Raw genomic sequence first — 18,951 nt, forward strand, 5'->3', positions numbered from 1 at the left:
AGAATGCTCATTGGAGCACCGCCAGCCTGTTGGCGGTGCTCCCGTGGTCGGTGGCCCTGGCGGCCACCGGCCGCCAGGGTCAGAATGACCCTCTGAATGTCGCTTCTATGCCATGGTACATGTATTAATTTTCCCCCTGCTGTCTCCCTCATTGGTAACATGGTTACTGCCTCGCTACTCTGTGGTCTTTTCTCATTGTGCTCTGTAGCACTGTCCCTCCTCTTTTCCTTTCTCTTTACCCACCTGCTTTCCCACTTGTCTATGCACCTCCACACTTGTGCACTCTGTAGCAGTTCTCTAAGGTGCGCCTTCATGCCTGCTGACCTCATGTGTTCAAAGTCTGTGGTCCCAAAATCCAACCTGTAGCTCCTGCTCAAATGTTTTGTCTTGTCTATGTCAACCCCGATTTTGTCGGCTATTTCCTGCAAGCTCTTATGTACCTTGTTCACTTCCTTCGTAATCCTGGGACATAGATACCTCAGTTCTTCTTCCGAGTAGGACTCTAACCTATTCACACCCATAGTCCCTTCCACCAATTCTTGTGCTTCCATGTTCAGCCTCATCCTATTCATATAATCTTCTCCCTTCCCACTGGCTGAGCTTTGTGTGGAATTCAGACTGTTGAACCACTGTGTCAGCTGTTGCGCATTCAACCCCATAAGTGTAGCATTTACATCGACTGCCATTGATGGTTGCGGCAACTTTTCAATGTTCGATGTTAGAGGTATTATCAGTGGGGGACTCGACCTCACCAGTGTTGACTGAGCACATATGGGACTAAACTCCATCAAGGACCCAGATCCAGTTGGCTGAGCCGCTATCGGAGTTATCCGTGGAGTGTTTTCTATGCACCTTCTTTCTGTCCCATTCTGCAGCATTGATCCTTGACTGCTCATACCCAAGTTAGGCTGACTGTACAAAGGTACCGGTGGGCCTACAGTAATGGGTAGTGATATCGCGTCTGGGTTCTGTCCATTTCCCATGTTCTGAGACATGTTCATTCCCACACTATGGGTCATCATTGCCGGCATGCCCATCTGACTCCCCGTCATCTGAGCATGTGCTGTTCCCCCCTGCATCTGCTTTTGAGGCATCAAAAACTGGGTTGATTCAGCTTGTGCCATTGTTGGGTTGTGACCATTCTGTCCTCCCACTGCGGCTGGATCTAGAATCATTCCCGTACTATTGTCGCTGCTGTAATACCTTGGGACCTGCGGCTGATAATTTTCTGCAGGTTTCAACATGGGCACATCTGGATATATTCTCCTAACCTGCGGTATCTGCGGGGTGAACAGTAAGCTCGGGCCCTTAGGTCCCGATGATGCTCCTGAACTCTGGGTTTCACTGTTCTGTACCGGTGCCGGAGGGGCAGAACTGGTACTTGGACCTTGTCCACTCTCCGCATAAGGTGGTGGACGGTCGTTCAGCAATTGCATTATTAACTCCTCATCCTCTAACTCCTCTTCTCTTCTCAACTTTTCCTCGTCCTCTCTATTCTTGGAACACTTCCTGTCTGTCTTACAGGTAGCTTTCTTACCTGCCTCCCCTTCTTCCTTAGTAATTGCGGGAAACAATTTTATCCCCTGCAATACATCTGACCTCCACACCTTCTGTGCATTATCCCACCTAGCGTCCGCTAGTGTCTTTTCTACCTTCCTTATCCTAGTCTCGAACTTATTTTGCTGCTGCTGTCTAGCCATTAGTTCCCAAATTGCTAGAGCCTCAAACTGTGCTGGCCTTGGAGGTACCTTCATGTCGTACATCGTGAATCTCAAATTCTCTTGGATCCTTATATTGAATGTCCCATGTATCGGGAACGCTACGCTCCCATGTTTCTCTGTCAGTTTGTGCCATTGCTTTAACCAAAGACACGGAGCTACCCCCTTCTCTTCCATTACAATGTAAGCTGGTGTGCCTTCGGGCGGCGTTTCCTCTCCTACGCTCGCTTTAATGTATGACTCCCCCTTCATCTCACTCCTAAATGCTTTAAAAAATTTCATTTTCTCGTCTTTTTTATTTCACAAAGTTTGTAATCAATAGGTGACTGTAATTCCCGGAATACTCTTCGCTTGCCTTTCCCCTTCCAATCGAGCCCCACGGACTGCGTCCAATCCGTGCGCGACCCTTCTCTACAACCAACCTATCCCAGCGCGGCTCCTAGTGACGTCACACTCACACACACTGCGGCTGACAAAGCCTCGCGGCTAGTCCTCCTTCACTCAGCACCTCTCGTAACAACTTCTTGCATGTATCGCGAGCTACCAAAAATATAAAACAGATCTGTCGGTTTACTACAGGAAGGGTAACACAACTGCTTCAGGACCTTAGGGATTTTTCACTAGCCTCGGCAGTTATTCCATCTTTCTCGGTCCCCACGTTCGCAAGCACATCTGACCCGCAGACTCTGCTCTCAACTTGTCAGTGATCTATTCTAGTGCACTTAGAATTTTGTCAAAGCCCGAAGTCGAAGTTTCTTTCACTCCCTAACACACGTACCGACTCGTTGACCACGCCCGATCAACCTACTAAACCGCCCAGACCACAACATAAAACAACATACTCTGGAGTCTCTTGACCTCGCAGGGCCCGTCTCAACAACAACAACCACGTGGACCTTTTTATGCACGAAGCGCCACATGCACATGAAGTTCGACGACTTCCCTACTCTCACACTCGGAGTCGCACCTCCGCTATTTCTATGAAGTTCGACGACTTCTCTACTTCTACACTCGGAGTCGCACCTCCGCTATTCTCTAAAAAAAGAAAATCCTCGCAACCTTTTCACTCAATCTGCGGCAATAAGCTGTGCAAGCGCAAAACCCTAACTTCACTCATACCATCACTAGTACCGCCAACGCCGATTCCACACCTCCATTCTCACCATTCGCAAGCTCCGAGATTCCGGGAAAGTCGCGGTGGACCTAGCCCATCATCATTCTGTCAATCTGTTTTACCCAAGAAAAATCTAATTCAACTTCTTGAGTGGGGTCTCAAAATGCGTACCCGTTAATTCAACACCATGTACTCTAAGAGTACAGGGTCCCAAAAGACGAAACCGTCCTCTGCTACCATCTACTGATAGAGCGTTCCGTACTAATAATTTACCTGTATTCGGACGCTCTTTAGGCCGATGAATCTTTTGACTAAGTGGGACTCTCCGTACTCTATATCGGTTAATTTTAATCAAATCAATAATCAATAACGAACATAAGCAATGCCTTGATCAACATAACACTTAACAATTAATCCAGAATACATTTCGGCGAACCCTGACCTTTCAGCCAGGAATAACCACACCAGTTTATTCAAAGTTAGTGAATTTTATTTCCCTATATTAACAAAGCTAGCACAATATAGATGTGTCTCAACACCAAATGATAAACGTAAATGAACATTAATAGCTGTCCATAACGGCGAAACAGGTGCAATCTATGCAGCATTTGAATAACAAGGCATTCGATAATAGCAATGCAAATCACTAAAACTATAATCTGTAATGAGCTAATTGCATACATTTAGTCAGCTTAACAAGATCTCAAATTGCATCGTGTGACAAAAGGAATCCTCATCTAACCTCAAATTAGCATCGGCATGTGGGACTTCATGCAAAAACAATTTAGCAACATTAATTTAGAAAACTCCTAACTAGGGCTCGTATCAAAATCAGCAGTTGTTTACCTAAAAGAAACACAATGCAATTGTACAATTTCCTTTCATATTTACCAATTACGATCAGCATTCAAGGAAGTCTTCGTCTCACAGGTACCGTTTCTCGATCAGCATGGGACAGGGTAGAGGGGGCAAGGGTGGACGGGGCGATTGCCTCACGGCGGCAAAATAAAACTACTACTTCATGCAATGGACAAATTCAAATTAAAGTCTCTAGGGTGAAAATCATTTAAGTCTCTTTCTCTCGATTAGAGAAAGAATCAAAGTCTCTCAAAATGGCGTCGCAGCAAGGTGGGCCATAATAGCTGCAATGTCCTGCAAAATGGCGGGTATGGGCGATGTCCAATAATGGCTACTTTCTTCTCGTGCACCTGGTTTAAATAGCCAACAGTTCAAATCCAGTAGGGTCTTCCATTGGAGGGTTCATAGGTTAGCTTCAAATTGTCCAATCAAAAACAACAGTTCTCAAGCTTTTACTTAAGCATACATTATCCTTGGAGACGGGTACGCAAGTTGCAACATTTTATACCAATTAACTCATTTTCAGAGCTTCCATTGTCCGCACCTGCAGATCGACCTTGGAGTAAAGAGAAAATATGCCAGGCTGGCACGAAACCTTAAGATAAGCATGTGAACGATCTCAGTGGAAAAGTACAGCTTCAAGCAGAAATACACGTTTAATAGCACATTGGAAAAATACGAGCATCTAAACCGTGAGACCAGGCAACTAGGCCGAAGCCTGCACTAAAGTAATGCTAAGCTAAAACATTTCAAACAAGCAAATCATAGCACACGTTTACGATTATGTCGGATTAGTGCAATTCTAATACATCACGTTATATAAAGCACGCTTATAAATGTTGGCAAACTACTCTGAGGGCACATTTTGTCCCCGTACAATCTTTATTAGTTCGGTTAAAGTCACACATGATTATTTCACACTACGTTTATGCGTTAATAAATGTAAAACCTTCATTTTTTGCTTCACCACGACTCCAGTATCAGACAAGACATTTACATTGGGGGCCATTATCAACATACAAATACAGTTTATATGTGCATCACTGTACAGTTGGACACAGTGGAATTTCCAGATACGATATCTTTGCTGCATCAAGTTATCATGAGTACCCTTCGAGTTTTAATCCAACAATATAGTGCCAACATGTAACAAGTTCAACTGACAAACCACTGGTGTGTAGTAAAACTTACAGAGGAGAGGGTTCCGGGGAGGGCGGGCAGGAGTGGGATAGGGTTTAGTGGATGTGGGGGGTGCACACTCAGACCTACCCGTTATTGGAAATCAATTATTTTAATTATGAGTTCCTAACTGCTGTCGATGTTCGTTAAAGATCATTTGTGATTTCTCTACTCATCATACGTTTTTCCTACCCATAAAGCAATGCTCATACCGTCATCTGGGCACCCATGAAACATGTCTAGGTCTCCTATTTCTCTAGGAAGGACCACCAATTGTGTGAGCACCACCATTTCTAGGCAGTGGGGAAGGATTGCACTCTACAAAGGACTCGGACAGGAATGTTCTGGTAAATTATGTATATGGTTGTAATGTTACTTGCTTATCTTTTTCCTAGTCAGAGTTTTTAAAACAAAGTTATTTTTTCTTACTTTCGGTGTTATGGTAGTTGGTTTAGTGGAGCATGCACAATGTTAGACCTTGTTAGCCTACTAAAGATTGTAATGAGTTGCCGTTACACATCAGAGCCTCATTCTCATTACCTGAATTAAGAAAAAGCTGAAAACATTGCTCTTTGAATAGCCTCTCCGCTGCCCTATGCCTAGCTGTACTTTCACGGACAAAGTGCCAGGTTACCTTACCGGGTGATAGCGTGCTTTAAAATCAACATATTATTACATAATAATATACAGTCACTACAAAACATGACATTGCAAACACACACCAACACACATGGAGCTCTGCACAAACTCCATTTATCACACATTGTTAGAGAAGAATACACATCTGAGGCCTGTGCTATGTCTGTTCTCGCATATGAGGTAAGCTTATACCGCTGCTGCACATGCTGTGTGCGCCTGCACATGCTTCCTGTACTGCTGATGTCTGTGAGCGAAGGAAGCTTGCACTGCTGTTGCAAATACTGTGTGTGGAGGAAGCTGAGATTGCTTCTCCCTGTATTAACAATGTGCTGTCCGTGGTCTCTTCCTCCTCCATCTTGTTTTTGTCCTACGTGTCCTTCTGAACTTTGCATGACCTGTTTGATTCTCCCCTTTCGACCATGAAAAGGTCTTCCACTCTCGCTTCTATTTATGCCAATCATGTGACCCACAAGGTATTTACCGACCTTCACATGCAGAAAACCACATACACAGCATGGACAGCATGGATACTATTACTGTACACGTCCCTGTACGCGGGATCTTATATTAAAAGGGTGCACTACTGCTGCTGCTCTTATGCTACATCTTCTGTGAATTACTCAGACGTGCTGACTTTTTTTGAATGTGCAATGCCAATACAATAAGCATTGCCAATGCTTTTTTTGTTGCTAGTCGCAGACTGGTAGAAAATAATCCTCCTCCTGACGATGGTGCCCTCTGCTGGCTCGCATTTCGGCGGTTCTCTGCGTTGGCCTTCGGTTAGGTCTGCCGGGTCCATCCTCTTTATAAGATAGTTCATCTGAGTTCAAGGAGGCCTTCATGGTACAATAAGGCGTGTCTGGTTCAATAGCCTGCAGTCCCGTCCAATGTTGCTCATCCGATGATTGGGCGCTGCACTCGAGCAATGACTGTGTCCGATGCGCATAGGACTGATACTGAACGCTCGTGCATCTGCGACAGTGAGCGTATGTGACGCGCGTGCGTCCCTTCCAGGTAGGGAAGGAGCATCTGCCGAGAGCCAGGCTCGATGGGGATGCGCCATGGGCGGCTCATCGGCTCCGACGGGCCTTCGAGTAACAGCTAGAGACACCTCGTCGGCCCATAACATCTATCCTCCTTTGCAAATGAGAGAAAATTCGAAGTGGGATGGAGAGATTTGCATTGTCTGTCTTTAAAGGTTAGGAGCCTCGAGTTGAATGCCTCAATTGCGTGCATTCCCGCTGCTGCCCTGTACGAGATATCATAGGAGCGAAATGAGAGTCCTTCCCTGAGACGAGCATTCGTACATCATCGCAATCCATGGTATTATAAGTACGATTTTTAAACCTACCATTGCCCCAAGTCTTGCAGTCTGCTTTCACTGCAACTTCATCAACATGCCCAGAAGAAGCGGCTAACAACTGGCAATCGACATCACCAATGTGTGCAGCCAAAGACATATTTATTAATTCAATTGTTTACATTACTGTACTGTACCCCAATAGCATTTGTGACAGAGTCTACCTCCTCCCCTCCTCCCTGAAGCTCTTCAACTTTTTCAGGATCGCCGAGGGTCGCACCAGGTAGACCCCGATGGCTAAATCTAAGAGTGAGGGGATGGGTTGCTTTGAGGACACTTTAAAAAGTAATTTGTGTAAAAAAATATATTTAATTATATTAATTTACATCTGATATACACAACAGCATTTAAAGGGTTAATAGACTCAGATATAATAATTATCAATACATTACATTATAGGGTTTACACTATGAAGAACAATATAAGATTGGATGCATAAACGTAATTTACGTAGAATCAGTTGATGTCAAAAACTACAGGTCCCAGAATGCAACATCATAGTGAATTGGTCTCAAACTATATAAGTGAGGTTAGATACGACAATGTTTACCTGTGATCAAGACCTGTTTAGGTTGAAACGCGTTGGGTGGTGGATAGCACTGTATTATGGAATAATTAAAGGCTGAGACAAGAACCTCCTAGAGTGCGATGAATTATTTATTTTTATATATATATATATATATATATATATATATATATATATATATATATATATTTAACTAAGGGCAGTCTCCACTAGGGAGTTATAGTTAGAAGCTAGGTTCTATAGAAAAGACATGTTTTACTTGCTTATTTCTTTGGCCCCGGTTGATCAATCTTCACCAAAATTTTCCAAAAATATATGATGCTCACTTCAGTTACTGTCTGGAAAGTTTCAGAGTGATCTGATAAGCAGCAGGAGAAAAAAGGGGCGGGGTCCCAAAATGCATTTTCCCCATGCTTTTTTTCCCAAGGATTGTGAACAGGAATAGAGTCTGAGTCGCTGGATAGAGTTCCATCAAGTTTGCCAGAAAGCTAGCTCTTGGTCCAGAAAGAGCCCTTCTTAGGTTGCGCGCGCAAGTGCTTTCCGACCTGTTGTAATCTATCTGTGGACTTTTAACCAGTCCCACCTCACGTCCATCACTTTCAACTGTTTGTGGGCTTGCCTTTCAAAAATTTCTTAATGTAAATGCCTTAAGTTTGTCCCACCTTGGGGCAGTTTTTTTACCGCTTTGCAGACTAACCCTGTTACATGGATTATCACACGATTACCGATATGTTTTACTGTGTGTAAACGACTTTTTTCTTTGGGGGTCTCTCCTTCGCGCTGAAAGCGGCCATGGCACTTTGAATCTGCTTGCACTGCCTTCCCCATCTCCTCTCACCCGTCCCTCAGTTTCCTGTTCGTGTCTGCCTGTCCCCACCACCCCTCCCAAGTCATTGCTTGTTTTGTATAGCTTTTACGTTGTTTTGAAGATTTGATTGCTTAACTACTATATGTGCACTGTTAATGGTTTGTTATTGTTTCTGTTTTTAACCATCCTTGCTTCAGCATTTCCTATTCTTGCAATGCTATCTTATCCAAAAAATTAGTTAACAGCCGTGTATGCAATGGGTCTCAAACTGCACCCTTAGCGCGGTGTGTCATTTTCCTTCCATCTGTTGATGTCAAAAATACAAGTGGTTAACAAGCACTCCTCCTGCGAGACTTGCAAGATGGATTCCTTGCTTCTGAATATGTAGATACAAATGCTGCCTAGGCGCAAAGGCCGCTGGATTTCCTTGAAATAAACATTCTCTCTTTCTGGGGCTTTGTCTCAAGAAATGATTGCATTAGACACCATAAATTGTCCTTGCTGGCACATGTGCGTGTGCACAAACACACACACACTTACGTAGCATGCCCGCACACCGCAGCAGCAGCAATGCGCTAGAAAGATAGATAGATAGATAGATAGATAGATAGATAGATAGATAGATAGATAGATCACATTGTTTTCCTTTATCCACATTGACGGGTTAGTATAAGGGCGGGTGATGTGTGGTGATACCGCAGCGCAGAAAACGTGAGAAGAAGGCAGGATGCCAGGAACAGGCACGCTTTGCTTTTTTTTTTAAAGCTAAGATTCAGTTTTCCAAATAAAGGCCAATATTTTAATTAGTGAGGCAGGATACAGAAACAGCTACTTAGATATGCAGATGTTTGAGGTAGTATCTTTAGCATTTTCTCCCGCTACAAAAAAAACCTGAGAATTTGTTCCATCCATTTCAGCACCTGATTTTCTTTTTAGGGGCGAGCGCACAGCGCTCCGTCCCCTGTAGTAATCTCTCTTTGGGCTTCCAACCACTCCCATGTCACGTCAGTCACTTTCTGAAGCAAGCACTTAAAATCAGCTTGCTTTCATATGTGAAAGGCATGCATACGCCATGCCTTTTCTGGTGTTTAGCCCACCTACACAACACCGGTAAACTCGTAAAATAATACGAGGCTCGATGTTTTCAGCATGGTTTCCAGACTACTTTATCTGTTTATTTTCCACGCAGCGTGAACACGCTGGGGTTTACATAGCGCGATTGCGCTCCGTTTTATCTTTTTCTATTTCAGCACGATCACACTGCATTTTACATAGTGCGATCACGCTGCATTTTTTTTTCTTTTAATTTGTGTGGCAAGAAAAGTCCTGTGAGGAGATTACAACGCTAATAGCTCTAACTCGAGCAAATGCGAGACCTGTTGCATTAAAAATGCTTGTTTTTCTTTTTGCATTCATTATATAGAATATTTCAGGACAAGGGCCACTGAAGTAGTGGAGCGTAAATCATCTGAGAATCATTTTATGATTGAACTTGACATACATGTCATGTCATACAAATCATACATTATGTAATTTAATTCAAAATAAATTGTGTATTTAAAGTAACGTGCAAAATAAAAAAAGGCGCAGTCTGTATTAACTTCAGATAGACACTCCAACACAGACACGCATGTATAGTAAATGTTAGACATATTAAAGAGTAAGCGAACAGCTTTGTAATTACAGTTGCATTCTTTAGTCTGTTGAAATTAATGTTTGTTTTTCTGCTAATCACTTTAGCTCTGCTTGAGGAATCTGTATATTTTCTGATAGAAAGTGATCCGGCAACTAAAAATGGCCCTTTAAAATTTCGTGAACATAGTTCATTAGGACTAATGCTATTAAAGTTGCCCCAAAAGTATTAATTTCTCCTTCATATAGCAAGATCTAGTGGTCAGAATTACAGAAAGCTTGGCTTGAAGAATGTGTAATGTGAAGTGTGCTTGTGTAATGAGCTCCGATACCTTTGGGCCCAGTCTGTGCTACATAAAACCAGGAGCGCCTCGTGGTGCCTTGAACGTGGGGGCAGTGCTTAGGGGGTGAGGGGGAGAAAAATTGATAAGAAAATATAACGCTTACCTGTTTCCCCGCCACCACCACCGTGCCGCTCATTTGCCTCCACTGCATCTGAGCCTGCCCTCCGGCCAATCTGAAAACAGCATGACAGCAGCATTCGGATCAGCCTGTGCACCAAGCCAGGGTGCTTCGAGGCAGAGTGGAAGTCTCTGCCTGCTGTCTCCAACCCGGCAACACAGTGCCAGGTTAGAGAGAGCACAGTGTGCATGTGTTTTTGGCCGGCCCGAGATGGCCTGAGGGGAGTGCTCATCGTTGCCCATGGCCCGCACCTTTTACAATAAAACCTAATTTATTATCGATTTATTGTAAAAGTTTTGCTGCTGCAGGAGGGTGACGCTCCTCCACCATAGCAGAGGAGCCACACCTGCAAAAAACAGCAAATAAAAACCAAAGCATGAAGACAGAGGTTGAAACAGATAGGTCTAGTTTTATTTTGTATAAGTAAGTTCAGTATTTTTTAGAACACTGAACATTAAAAATGCAATGATATTTCAACAGTGTTTTTTATTTTTTTTTAATAAATAAATTCAAATGAAAAATGAAATCCGATTGGCCAGCCAGTTGTTGTTCCAATCGGGTTCTTCATGCTTTGCAAACTTAGGAAGTCAGGAAATATTTGATCCATCTTTCAGTATTGGAACCAAGAGGTTCACAAACCCCAGGGCATCGTGCGTGGTGGAATTTCAGAAATGTATGCATGGTAGTACATGTGGACAGCTCCAGAAGTGGCAGTGGCATAGTCCACTGGAGGTGGACTAAAGGTGTAAGGGCATGCCTTATACCCAGAATTGGCCACACAATGTACCCAAAGGCTGTTGGGTACTGTCAAATACTACGTTTTCTGGGCATCTGATGGCTGGTTCATTCACGCTGGGTGTATATTCTTTGTAAACATTTCTGTGCCCTGCCAACTCTGGGGACCACACAGAAGACTGTACCCAAAGAAGAGGCCCTGTACCCAGAGTTTTCTGGGCACAGTCATTGTGTCTACTGGACTCGGTGATGTAGGGGCATTGAGCAGCTTCAGTGAAATTGTTGTTTATGTCAATAGTGATTTGAAATCTAATGTCACTAGTGAAGTTCTTTTTATTAAATGTACTGAAGGTAGATTCAGTACATGTAAGTACAACAGTAGGCCTGCTAGCCCTAAAAATGTCCTCTAGGGGCTAAGTATATGGTTACACTGCATTCGTTTCTCCTGTTTTTTCTTGTGGTTATGCCTTCTAGAGGCTAACAATGTGGTTACATAACCATGTTTCTTACAAATGATAATTTTGTTTTAGTGCCCTCTAGGGGCTGTTTTTGAGCATTACAGTCTACTGCCAAACGTTTATTTCTGATAAAGGTTTATATAATAATTGTATATGTTATAATGATCTCTCCTTATTACAATTATGACCATGATTCAGCCCAACCTAACATCCTTATTATTGAACACTATTGATATGTTTTGGTGACCCTTCTAGTTTATTTGTCATCTGTGACTGTCTTGTGTCTTGTTTTTGAGGAATTGTGTTAGCCAGCCAGCAACTCTGATGGTGGGGTGATAAAAGTGGTATTTATTCTATAGGAATTAGCATGGCAGATGTAAATGAGGATGCTAAATGGCAAAAGTTAAATTTTTTGCTGCAGATAGAGGAAGAAGACAAATGGAAGTGCTTTAGATATATGCAGTGCCGTTGAAATTATATGGCCGGAAAATACAAAATTATGAGGCAGGTTTGACCAATTTATGTGGCAAGAAATGTCCAGTTATGTACATAATAGCTCTAATTCAAGAAAATGCCAGACCTATTACATTGCAGATGCTTGTTTTTGGTGTAAATCCATCCAGTCATTTTTGAGATATTATAGAAAATTCATTTTTGTATGTGTAGGGACGCAAAGGGTCTCTGCAACCTCGCAATCTCGTGGTGAGATCTGAATGGCTGCCACCACTTCAACAAGTAATTGATGGCAGCCATCTTGGGACTCGACTCGGCAGAGTCCCTGAAAAACAGATAAAAAAAGAAAAGGGGCCAGGTAAGGACACCTTGACCAACTTAGCTCTGATGTTGGGGTCCCAGAGGGACACCCCCAAGGAAATAAAGCACAAAAAAATGACTTCAGCAAATTTGCAATTATGTCACAAATCTGCTGCAAGAAGTTTTAAAAAAACATGCGCGGTCTACTGCACTTGTTTTAATAAAGCCCCCGGGTGGGCCAGGTCCCGGGGGACAAGTAAAAAATAAAGGAGGCGGGTGCTTTGGCCCCCCCTCCTGGACTTAATTATGCCCCGGGGACCACCACCTCCCTGGGGTTATGTTTCAACGGTCTGCAGGAGGGCTACATGGCCCCCCGCATCCAAGAGACCACCACTTCCCCAGGGCAAAAAAAATAATGAATGTGAGGGGGAAGCCACCCCCACCGCAGCGCTGGGGTTCGCCACTTTCTTGGGGCAAATATTTAATTACATGCGGAGGGCACAAGGCCCCCCCTTAAGCCCTGGGGATCGGCACCTTCCTCGGGCTAAAATAAAAGAATGAAGGGGTCCATTGTGGGGCCCTAGGGAACACTGCCTCCCCGGGGCACATACAACATTGGAGCTGGACTGCCACACCCCATTACTGGCTCCTGCCATGTCCTGGGGTGCCCACACCCGCGACATAGTTGTTTGCTCTGATTTGGCGGGAGCTTTAAGAAGCTCCCGCCAAGTCAAAGCAACCACTCAGGTTGCAGAAAGAGAGAGCTGACAAACAGCTCTCGTTGTTGGAAGTGGAGGTTTCCTCTGTTTCCTTGCTGCTCCCCCTGCAGCTTGAGGAACTGCTGGGCAAAAATAAGAAGACTGATGGGCTCCCAAATTGCCCCCATGTACTTCACCAGTTTCAGCCTATGTTTTTCAATATGAGCATTCCAGTCAAGATTCCTTGTCATGGTCAAACCCAAATAATCAAAGACACAAACCTGGACCAAGGGAACCCCTGCAAACTTAGTTTTTGATCTAGTAACATGACCTGGGTTAAATATAATACATTCTGTCTTCTCTGTGTTGATTTTTAGGCCTCTCTGTACACAAAAACTCTCAAAATAGGCAAAAACTTTTTGCAGCCCCATTGGTGATTTAGATAAAAAAGGGTATCATCCACTAACAATAGCGCAGGAATTTTGAGGTTAGCCAACTGCGGAACATCCCTGTTACAAGTATTCAGATGTTCAATCAACCTGTTCACATAGAGACAAAAAAGGGTGGGGCCAAGACACAACCCTGTCTGACCCCTCGATCTACCAGGAAAGGGTCAGTCAGTTCTCCACAAGGTCTATACCCCACTTAGGCATAATAATTGTTGTGCAGTCTAAATATAGCAGACAGCAAGTCAGGAGGGACTTGCCAAAGTCTACCATGCCTTAGAACGGGGGACCTGGTCAAACGCAGACCTTCAATCAGCAAAAGCAATGTATAAAAATACCACCTCACAAAACCACTGATTTCCAGTAAATTAACTGGAGGCTAAAAACCTGATTTGTTGTTCTGGCACCCTCACTAATCCCGCCTGGAGATCGGTCAAGATGTAATTTTCCTCAATCTACATCTGCAGTCGATCAGGTAGAATAGATCTAAATAGTTTTTGAGAGCAATCAATTAAACTAATTGGCCTTTAGTTCTGTGGATCATTTGGAGAGCCCTTTTTAGGGATGTGGATAATCTAAGCCCCTGCCCAGGATGGAGCGATTGGTGCACCCGCTAGAATATTATTAAATATAACCAAAAAATATGGGGCCCAGAGATCAATGCTGTTACAAATGTAAGAACCCCTTACCATCAAGCTAACATCCCAGGGGATGGGCTTTGGAGAAGGGAGAATGCCCTCCCTAATCATATATAATGAGGGAAAATCGGCCACCCAGTCTGTTGCCAAAACATTAGTCCCCAGATGATTACCATCTTCTCTACACCCTGTTACAACCAAATTCCAAAACCCACATACATCTCCATTCCTAGTGGCAGCAAGCATTTTCTCACATTGTACCTCTTCCCATTCTTTATTGGCTACTGAAATTGACTTTTTATACAATGACCTCTGAGCTCTGTTTTCACCCCTTTCATGTGCTTTGATTGTGGAGCTTAAAGTGGACCTTTCCTCCCTACAGTCTCTATTACACCATGATTTGGGAGCCCTCCTACCTAAGGATCTGCAAACAGCCATATAGAAAACGCCCTTTAGCCCACTGAACAGATAATTGTGAATTGAAAAAATCCACTTTGACAAACCTGCTGGTTAACCCTATAAGTGCGGGCGTCGGCCACTGGCCGACACCCACACTCCCTCCCTGGTGCGGGTAAGGTCCAGTGTCCGACACCAGGGAAGGGGTTAAAAATCCTCCGGTGCAATGCACCGGAGGATTATTATTATTTTTTCCCTGTTTGAGACGCGGAACAACTTCCACGTCTCCATCCCGCCCCCCTCCTGCCCCTTTGTGACGTCACTTTTTTTCCCTACCGGAGCAGAAGCGGATCAGGTAAGAGTCCTCTTCTGCTTGGGTGGGGAAAAAAAGGCCAAAACGGCCTCCCCAGATGCCAGGGAGGCATCGATGGAAAGGGGAGGCTCTCCCCTTTCCATCAATGCCTCCCTTGCACCGTTTCCTGGCCATGAATCGCAGCGCGGCTGCGATCCGTGGCCAGGAAACGCCCCTAGACACCAGGGATCTTCTTTGGGGGGGTCGGCCCCCTTGTAAAAGGGCCGCCCCCGCCGGGGGCATTTTTTTTTTATCGGTACTGTTTTGGGGGGCGATCGCGCCGCGCCCCCCATATTTAAAAAAAAAATAATTAAAGAAAGTAAAAAAATTCAAAACAAAATGGCGGGGTCGGCCCTCAGAACAAGGGCCGAACCCTGGGGGTAAAAAAAAAAATCTAGTTTTCCCTGGGGGGGTCGATCGCCCCCCCAGGGAAAACTAAATTGTAATAAAAAATAATAAAAATCAAATTGTTGGTGGTCAGCCCTTAGGGTGACCATCTATGGGGCCATTTTGTTTTATTTTTTATACATGAGTGCTTTGCCAAGGTAAAGCACACATGTATGAAAAAAAAAAGTTATGTAAATTAGTGTCTTGCTTTCTCTCTCTCTCTCTCTATATATATATATATATATATATATATATCTATACATATATATATATATATATATATATTTTTTTTTTCAGGTCGAGCATTGCAGCGCGCATGCACTGCTTTTCTGACGTGTTGGTTTGTCGACCATGACTACCACTCGTTCGTGGGCTTGCCCTTTCAAAATCCTTTGATTACATTGATAAATGGTTTAACTTTGTCCCTCCATGGGGAGGTTTTGTTACCGCCTTGGCCATCGCCCCTGGTACATGGCTAATTGCACTTTTGCCGTTACGTTTAACTGCGAGCGAACTTCTTTTCCTTTTGTTTATCTCTTCATCTGATGCTCATGGTGGCCGTGGCGCTGTGAATAGGCTCCCTTATGTGAAAGTGTTTAACTTTCACTTTTCAATTTATGTGGCAAGAAAAGTCGGGTTAGTAGTTTATAACGCTAATAGCTCTAACTCGAGCAGATGCGAGACCCATTCCATTGTAAATGCTTGTTTTTCTTTTGTGTGTTGTTTTCTGGGAGCCACAATTGGCCCCCCAGGGAAACCACACATATACATAAAAGTTATATATATATATATATATATATATATATAATGGCAAACAATTTCACTGCACTCCACGAGGACTGTGATCAAGACTCCTTGGTGAGTCGAAACGCGTTGGTGGTTATTGACTGCAATAAAATACACGTTTATTTGTACCTCGTGGAGTGCGGTGAAATTTTTCGGCATTACATAATTTCGAGATTGGTCTTCTCTGTCACTGGGCACCGGCAGTGGAGAGCGCTGCCCAGCAACCCTTCGACCACTTTGTTTCTAAACAAATATATATATATATATATATATATATATATATATATATATATATATGTATTATATATATATGCAACACAAATTGGTTAAAAGATTGTTGCGCAGCGCACTCCACTGCCGGTGCTCAGTGATGGAGGAGAGTAACCTCGAAAATATTTTGTGAACAAGAATCTCACTGCACTCCACGAGGTTCAAATTGACATGTTTTATTGCAAGTATAAAAAATGAAAGAAAAGAGGGACTCATTTACCGTGATCAAGACTCCTTGAGAGTCGAAACGCGTAGGTGGCTATTGCTTGCAATAAAATATGCCAATTTGAACCTCGTGGAGTGCGGTGAGATTCTTGTTCACAAAATATATATATATATATATATATATGCATGTATGTCTTTTCTATAGTGGCAGTTGCCATAAAGTAGCGCAGATGGTTTATTGTCCTGCTGCAAAGGATATACATTTATATGTATTTAGCTGAGTGGATTAGTAAAGGCAAGCGTTACCTGCGTTTTAAAACAAATGTTATGCCAGGGGGACTATGGAGATATGAGTGGCACTTTTGCTGGGTAGTACTGAGGGAATTAGAAGAGGAGGTAATGGGAGGCAGAGCACCAAAAATGACTGTTGCACTGGATGCCACCAGCGCTGAAGGCTGTGATGATGGGTATGTGGTAAGGTGAAGTAATACATTCTTTTTTTGTTTTTTTTCAGTGTTTTCTGAGAATCTGCAGGATTGGAGAAGAAGCGGAGGTAAGGTGATGACATTTCCTATTGTACACAACAAACATACCCACGAGCAATTTTGTGACTATCTGCCTTCTACGTAGGCTAGTAATTTAGAGGGACAGTTTAGCCAGTAGCAGAGATGGCGTCTCATTGGATGACTGCTTATCAAGCCCTAACTCGGGTTATGGAGGACAGTTCTGATGTAGGCTCAGAGACTGAGACACCAGACACTGAGACAGCATCTGACGGAGAGGACAATGGGGCAGAATCTGGGAGTGATTTTTCAGTCGGCGGAGTCCCATCCGACGACACCTCTTCCAGTGAGTCTGAAGGAGACAATGACAACAGCCGTGCTGTCCCTTCGCAAGCACATTCTGGGCAGCGGGACCACATTGGGTTAGCCGAACCCAGAGAGCACATGCTTGGGGCCGCAAGCACAGAGAGAGTGCTCTCTTGGCAGCCCCCTGTTTAGTTCAGACCCAAATTCCACGTTTTACTGGTGACGCTGGATGTAAAGTCGATACAGCTAACTTTTTGCCAGTCGACTACATCTATCTATTTTTGGATGTTGACTTCCTTCAGAAAATTGTGCAGCAAACAAATTTGCGTGCAGACCAATTTCTGAGGGAGCGCAGAGGCACTCTAGGGCCCCGTTCTAGGGCACGCCAGAGGACTCCCACTTCGCTGGCGGAGTTGAAGATATTTTTGGGCCTTACGCTCAAAATGGGGTTAGTGCAGAAACCCACCTTGCAGTCCTACTGGACAACTCGCACGGTTTGGGTAACTCCCATCTTCGCACCACACATGAGCAGAGATTGTTTTTTGCTACTGCAGCGCATGCTGCATTTCAATTACAATTCTGCTGCATTGCCCCGGGACCATCCAGATCATGACAGGTTGTTCAAAATTCGGCCTGTCGTGGAACATTTGTCTGCCAGGTTTCCAGAGATCTATACTCCTGGAATGAATATAGCAGTCGATGAGTCATTGATCCTGTACAAAGGACGGCTGCTTTTCAGACAGTACATTGCGAGCAAAAGCGCACGCTATGGCATAAAGCTGTACATGCTGTGTGAGAGCTCTTCTGGCTATGTGTACAGCTTGAGAGTGTATACAGGGAAGGATTCTACCCTAAACCCTGTAGGTTGCCCTCCCGCGTTAGGGGTCACAGGTAAGATTGTATGGGAACTTGTCCAGCCACTTCTTTACAAAGGTTATAACCTTTATGTGGACAATTTCTATACAGGAGTAGAGCTGTTCAGTGAGCTCTACAAAGCTGGCACTGTGGCCTGTGGTACAGTTAGTTGTAACCGCAAAGTATTCCCGCAGGAGCTTGTTTGCAAGAAGCTCCAGAAATCAGAGAGTACTGCATTGCGTTCTAACGAACTGCTCGCAGTCAAGTTCTTAGATAGGCGTGATGTATACGTGCTCACTACAATTCATGATGAGAGCACTTCTCCCATCACGGTTTGGGGTCAGATGGCCGAAGTCCACAAGCCCATCTGTACACTTGATTACAATAAGTACATGGGCGGAGTGGAGAAGAACGACCAGGTTCTTCAACCATACAATGCTTGTCATAAAACTTGCACTTGGTACAAGAAACTGTTTACCCACCTGATTCAGATGGCAACATATAATGCGTATGTTGTTTACCGTGAGACAACCACAGGAAACTCATGACTTTCCTTGACTTCCAGTTGTCTGCAATTGAAAGCCTCACTGCTGTTACAGAAGAAGCAGCAGCCTCCACCTCATATGTTCTGGAGGATGTGGCAAGGTTGCTGATCGCATTCCTAAAACACCCAAAAAGGATCGTCCATGTCGTCGCTGTAAAATGTGCTCGAAGCATGGAAAGCTGCAGGAGAGTCGGTATTACTGTCCCCAGTGTCCATCACAACCAGGCCTCTGTATCCCTACTTGCTTTACGTTGTATCATACTAAAGCAAAGTTCTGGGAAATCGACTGAGGTTGAGCTGCCGTTGGGTAATCCTTTCAGTGGCAGTGCATGGATACCGAACGTCCATGGGCCACTGCTTCGT

This window comes from Pleurodeles waltl, chromosome 6 (assembly GCF_031143425.1).
Source record: "Pleurodeles waltl isolate 20211129_DDA chromosome 6, aPleWal1.hap1.20221129, whole genome shotgun sequence".
NCBI lineage: Eukaryota > Metazoa > Chordata > Amphibia > Caudata > Salamandridae > Pleurodeles > Pleurodeles waltl.